Raw genomic sequence first — 7,010 nt, forward strand, 5'->3', positions numbered from 1 at the left:
GTGTAGTTTGCATCGCAAATTTGGTGACAGTGTTAGTGTAGTGGAGGGTGCGCCCGTTCGTGTCTGTCACGCTCCTAGTCCTAGACCTCTTCCATGCTCCCCAACCCCTGGGAGAAGGAATGTCGACCGGCGAAGGGAGGTGAGAGATGTTAAAAGCGAGCGGGCGTCCCCTCGAGCGATCCTGCTGACGCATCCCAGGACGCTCTCCCTCGCCACAGGAAAGGTGAGATGAGGAAGTGTTCGGATACTTGCTCTCCTGCCAATATAAGAGGCAAGATGTCGCACAGGCGGCCGTCCCCTTTGGCAGGAGGTAAGGAAATATCGGACAAAGAGACTTTCGGTGCTTGCGTCTTCGTCTGATGACGCAAGACCTCGACGCGGTTGGCGTCAACCCCTAGAATCAAGAGACCCAAGTCCCCCGTAGCGTTACAGCAACCGTCGTGCAGTAATTGGAGGAGACGCATAACGCACAGCTCTTCGGAAGAAGAAGTTTACTTTACATCGGTGCATGCTTCTCCCCCTCCCCCAGACTGGGAGGTGTCTCATGGAGCGTCTCCACCTTGTCGACAGAAGATCACTACTAGTGTCTCCGAAGCGGTAGATGAGCGGGCAGTGCCGCCTTCAGTTATTCCCCAACAGCAAGAGGTACCGCAAGCAGCTTTCTTGTCAAAGCTTCAGCAGTCCATTACGTCTCGGTTTGATGTCTACAAGTCGCATGGACTAGCAGGTGAAGCGCGACCGATAAAACACAAGATAAAACCGCAGTTAGCACAGTGTGACGCTAAACAGACGGCAAGACGAAGACTCGCTGCAGGTTGCAGCGCTCTTAGACACTCACAGCAACCTACACCCGTGACGAAGCAGACGCCAGCATGACGCACGCAACCAGGCTCCCTCGCAGCTTACCGGACGTGTGACGGGAAATGACAAGGATCGTGACGCTCCCTCGCACAGGCTGGACGCACGCAGGACGCACGCAGCATGCTCCCTCTCAGCAGGTTGGACCCATGCATGACGCATGCAAGTAAGACGATGCGCGTGATTCCCCCACTCGTTCGACATCGGAATCGCCAATACTTTGGATGAGATATCAGAGGAGGAGACGCAAGAAACTCTTCATGCGGCGGATCTGAAAAGATTACTTGCGGTATTGGCGGACTTATATCCGAATATTTTTCAGCAGGCTGTACCTCGGAGCCCGCCCTCACAGTTTATGAAGGGTAGACCCCAGAAATCTTCCTCCTTCAAGAATGAGGTCTCCTCTGCCTTAGCCCAAAAGGCAACGCAGGACTTTATACCTAAATCCCCGATAATGGTTTTCATGATAATCGGGAACCTCGCCGAATGCTCGAATTCCTGGAATTTCTAGCGTTTGTAAGAAGAACTGCTACTGAAGTAGGATACCTCTCAGTAGACGACCAACCCTGGAATACAGAAGAACGAAACGCGAATATCCAGTTTTGACTTGAACTTTCGTCTTCGGGTTTTCTGTTTTCACTATTGAAGTTTTCCTTAGGGGAAAACTTCTCCTTCACTCTCTGAATAAGAGAAGGAAGGGTGTAGATTTCCAATCCTTATTCTCATTCCTCTAAGGAAAAAATTTATTTGGATGGAATTCGTTGTACAGAAACCTACTAATACACGACGTATATTACCCTCGACACATGATTCTGTTAAGCAGTTGAATTGTCCGGGGGTTAGTCACATACCGTAGTTAATTCTACGGTTTGTGACCGAGACGGCTAGTATCCTAATGGAACTGCAATTCGGGACTGTCTGCATCTTCCCAGGAGTTACCAGTTTCGATTTTTCAGATACTTATGGTATGGTCACGACACCATCACCTCAGTTTTTTGTTTTTACGAAATCCGTTTTCGTTTAAATATAATTGCTCGAGCATAATAGATCCTTTTTTTTTTTTTTTTTTTTACGCTCGATTATTCTAGCCGAACGCATTCCTTCGAAGAATGGATTACCTGGCAACTCAGGATAGCGAGTGAGCAAGAACCACTGAGTAGGGGACTACAGCAAGACAACCTAGTTCCAGCTGGCTCTCCGAGATGCATTGTCGGATTATGTGTCTCTCCCATACAAGAATTGACTAACGAACCTTTTCTCTGTCCAACAATATCGGACTTACGTCTCTGATTAACGGGGATTCTCGCATACATGAATGACATCTGCATCCCCTTGAATATTGCGAGAATTTGCAACAGAGATATATATTCTGGAATCTTTCATCTTTATGTTTACCGCACGGTAACAGAAGTCTTTACTAGTCTCACGCTGCATCGCATTGCGATAATGCGGAATTATTTCTTCAGAAATCTGAGTTTGTCGTCAAAATATCTCTTATTCGGAGAGGTGCAATTGTTTATTGTTCACCCGGCATTGACAGATATATACGGAAGACATCGCCTGCTCCCCGACCTGCCAGCTCTACTTCCAAATAATCAGCCCATGAGAAGTAGTACTTCCTCCTGTTTTCATTACTGGAAACCGCCCCGCTTTCATTACAACTACAATCCCTCACCTTACAGCAATGAAAGAGCTTGTTAGCGTTTTCAGTCCTTTATAAGCACAGGTTCAGAACCTTGAGAATCCTTCTCTCGATTCGGCTGTGAAGACGTAGTTTGCATTCACTTTCCACCTTCGTCTTCAATTGAACATAATGTTGTTTTCGTTTTTAGCTGAGATTCAACTACTATGAGAATGTCTTGCCATTAAGAACCTCGGTCTCCAGAGGGCAATTGACTTTCGCTTATTGGGCACATGCCTTAAGAGATCACGTGACTTGCTCGGATGCTTGGACAACTTGCCTCATTACCGAACGCTGTCAGTAGGCAGTTGTCAGAGCGCCCGATTCAGTTACGGTTTACGTTGTGGACTCAATAGGTTGTTCCAGAACAAGCAGTTGAGTTGGTGGCACGACACCAACAAGCTACAAGAAGGTTTCGAACTTCAACAGAAGAACCCCGACCTAGTGTTGCATTCAGACGCATCGGACGTGGGGTGGGGTGCAACACTAGGGAATGCCGGGATCTCTAGTCTATGGCAAGATCAAAGTAGTTCAGGTCAACGCAGACAACACCACGGCGTTGGCCTACATAAAGAAGCAGGGAGGCACTCGTTCGGACTCCTTTTACGAGGCAGCAAAGGATCTCTTATTGTGGGCGAAAGAGAGAAACATTACTCTTCTAACTCGCTTTATAGAAGGAGAGAAGAACGTCAGGGTGGATCTCCTCAGCAGAGAAAGACAGGTTCTCACGACGGAGTAGACCCTGCATCACGAGGTATGCAGCAGACTGTGCAATCAGTTGGGAGAACCGTCTATAGACCTCTTTGCGACGCAGAGAACAAAGAGGTTACCTGTTTACTGCTCTCCAGTCCCAGACCAGGAAGCAGTGGCAGTAGACGCCTTCCTCATGGATGGGAAGGAAGACACGTACGCCTCCCCCCCATTTAAGATCCTAGACTGAGTCATGAAGAAGTTCAGGGAATCGAACAACGTCCGCATGACCCTGATAGCTCCGTTTTGGCCCATGAGACCCTGGATCACAGATGTGATGGAGTGGCTAGTAGACACCCCCAGATCGTTACCGTGTCGGAACAATCTACTCAGACAGCCACATATAGAGAGACAACATCAAAATCGCCTCTCTCTCAATCTAACTGCCTTTCGACTATTGAAAAACTGGCAGAGCGAAGGGCTTTTCGAGGGAAGCTGTAAGAGCAATCACGAGAGCGAGGAGGACGTCCACAATCAAGGTGTACCAGTCAAAGTGGGACGTGTTCAGGAAATGGTGCAGAATTAACAACATTTCCTCTTACAGTACCTCTAACTTAACTAGCAGATTTTCTGTTACATTAAGAACCCAAGAGAAACTAGCAGTATCAACTATCAAGGGATAACGCAGCATGCTAGCCTCCGTCTTCCGTCACAGAGATTTTGACATGTCGGGAGACAAGGATCTCTCGGACCTCATAAGGTCCTTTGAGACAGTTAAGAGTAAGGATAACCCAACCCCCTCTTGGAATTTGGATGTTGTTCTGACTTTTCTAACCTCGAGCAGGTTCGAACCCCTCGACAAGGCTTCATGGAAGGATCTCACCAAGAAGACCCTATTCCTGGTTGCGTTGACAACGGCCAAGAGGATAGGAGAGTTGCAAGAATGTAGGCTTCAATGGGGAGAAAGCAGTCTGCTCGCTGCAACTAGGTTTTCTCGCCAAGAATGAGAATCCTTCTCACCCATGGCCTAGATCCTTTACCATACCAGGGTTATCTCAGTTAGTAGGACAGGAAAAGGAGAAAAGCCTTTGTCCAGTTAGAGCCCTAAAGTATTATCTACAGAGAACCAAAAACTTAAGAGGACAGACAGACAACCTCTAGTCCTTGGTAAAGAAGCCTTCACTACCTGTGCCAAAGAACGCGCTGGCGGTCTTTGTCAAGGATTTAATAAGGGAAGCTCACCAGAATTTTGATGAGAAAAGCTTCCCAATACTCAAAGTCAATGCGCACGAAGTAAGAGCTGTGGCGACTTCGAGGGCGTATAGACACAAGTCGATGGAATCGATCTTGGAAGTGACATTCTGGCGAAGCAAGTCAGTCTTCGCAGATTGCTACCTTAAAGACGTACAGACCCAATATGAGGATTGTTGTTCCCTAGGTGCCGAACGTTGCCTCCGGCGCCGTAGTTGGAGAAGGTACAACTGCCTCTAACCTATAACCTTATTTATACCCTTGCATTTTATTGAACTTGACCTCACAGGCTGTCTGTGAAGGTTGTTGCAACCTTCCACAGTCTGGGGTGAAAGTCTAAGTTACGTTTTATGGAGTGTGTTTTAGTGTGTTAGTTGGTCAGGTGGTCAGCTCATTGTCCATGGCTTTGCCAGGATAGCAAGGGTGTGGCTAGTCAGGTTAAGGTCGAGGACCGTCTGACAGCCCCACAGAGACTTTCTACAGCCCCTGGGTGGATCGCTGGGTCTCTCAAGGAATGCAGGCTAATGAGGCAGAAAAAAACTTCGAAGCCAGCTTCCTTTCAGGTATGAACCAGATTATTGGTACAGCTAATTTGTTGTGATCAATAATTTTACGAATTCCCAACGGTGCTGCGGTTCTCTGACCCACCACCAAAGGTGCCAATCAGCTATATATATGTAACTCCAGGGAAGTTAATATTTAAAAATGTTATTTTCATTTTAAAATAAGTTTTTAATATACTTACCTGGTAGTTACATATATAAAAGGTCCCTCCCTCCTCCCCTCTGAGAACAGAGGCATGGAATTTCTGAGGATAAATGGGAATGGTTCCAGATACCTACTAGAGGGAGCACAGTATGATCACCTGACCGTCTAGCGGCGATAGCCGCGAATTTTGAATTTCTGCGTGCGCGCGACGAATCGCGGGATTAAGCTATATATATGTAACTACCAGGTAAGTATATTTAAAAACTTATTTTGTTTTAAAATGAAAATAACATATTTCTATATGTAAAATTCCCCTTCGGTTTACATATATGAAAATATATCAATTCGAGGTACAGCGAATTAGATATTAAAGGACACTTGTAGCTCGAATAATAATATAATATATATATATATATATATATATATATATATATATATATATATATATATATATATATATATCTATAGATGAGCCTACCTGGGTAAGGTCACTAGGTTTGAACTGGACGTAAGTTACGTTCACTCTGAAAGTGGTATATTATATATTTATATATATATATATATATATATATATATATATATATATATATATATATATATATATATATATATATATATATATAGATGAGCCTACCTGGGTAAGGTCACTAGGTCTAAACTGGACGTAAGTCTGGTTGTTCACTCTGAAAGTGGTATCAGCCACACAGGCCGGTCTACTGCTGTGTCTCGGACAGGAGGCAAATTCGGTGAAAACTCCGACTTCGGGCTCGAGGTCTGTGCCGTTCTGGACGAGGGAGTAGTTGCATTTGGCGTGCCAGCCGTAATAAGTCCCGTCGAATGTGCTTATGAACGGGTCGTTGATGACGTCACATCTGGCGCCTTTTTATTTATTTATTTATTTTTTTTAAGAGGGTTAGTGGAGGTGAAAGGAAAAGTGGGAGTTATTTTCAGTTTTCTTTTCTTTCTGATTAAACAAAAATGCATAAGCATAAACATTGTCAGTTAAGTTATTAGTAAGTTAATGCAAAATGAAACAAAGGTAATTACGAAATGGTTATTAAGTTCTAGAGATGAAGATAAAGAAGAAACGGTAAATTAAATAACACGCTCAAAGATGAGAGAAATCCATCGAACGATAAAGGAATTGGGGATTCAAATGAAATATGCTTCAATATAAGCGAAATTAAGGTCAGATGCTGAGAATCATGAACCAAATATGAGCAGAGTGTAAAATTATATATGTATATATTATTTTTCTATGTATGATGTATATATATGTATATGTATATACTGTATATATATATATATATATATATATATATATATATATATAGATATATATATATTCTATATATATGTATATATATATTTATACTAGTATGATGTATATATATGTATATATATATATATATATATATATATATATATGATATATATAATATATATATATATATATATATATATACACGTATATATATACATATATACTTACAGTTATACTTAAGACTTATCAAACCTTTCTCCGTTTCCATGTGAAGGAAAGGAAAATAGCTAACCGTTAATGAGTGTAAAGTGTGAGTAGATAACTTATCATCACTCACAGTGACCAGCAATACGGCCGGTGGGAGTGAGGTGTCCGTCACTACACTTCAATTCTGTGCAAAAGTCGTTGACAGTTGCGCCTTCCTTGTAGCCGTTTTCCCGAAACACGCATCCTGTAATTATTGAAACCAGCAGGGTTTTAAAATCTCTCGACTGAAACGGACGGGGGGAAGCCTTTGTCCTAAAATTTATACTATTCCAATCCAGCGAACTGGAAATC

The sequence above is a fragment of the Macrobrachium nipponense genome, chromosome 31 (genome assembly GCF_015104395.2).
Source record: "Macrobrachium nipponense isolate FS-2020 chromosome 31, ASM1510439v2, whole genome shotgun sequence".
NCBI classification, from domain to species: domain Eukaryota; kingdom Metazoa; phylum Arthropoda; class Malacostraca; order Decapoda; family Palaemonidae; genus Macrobrachium; species Macrobrachium nipponense.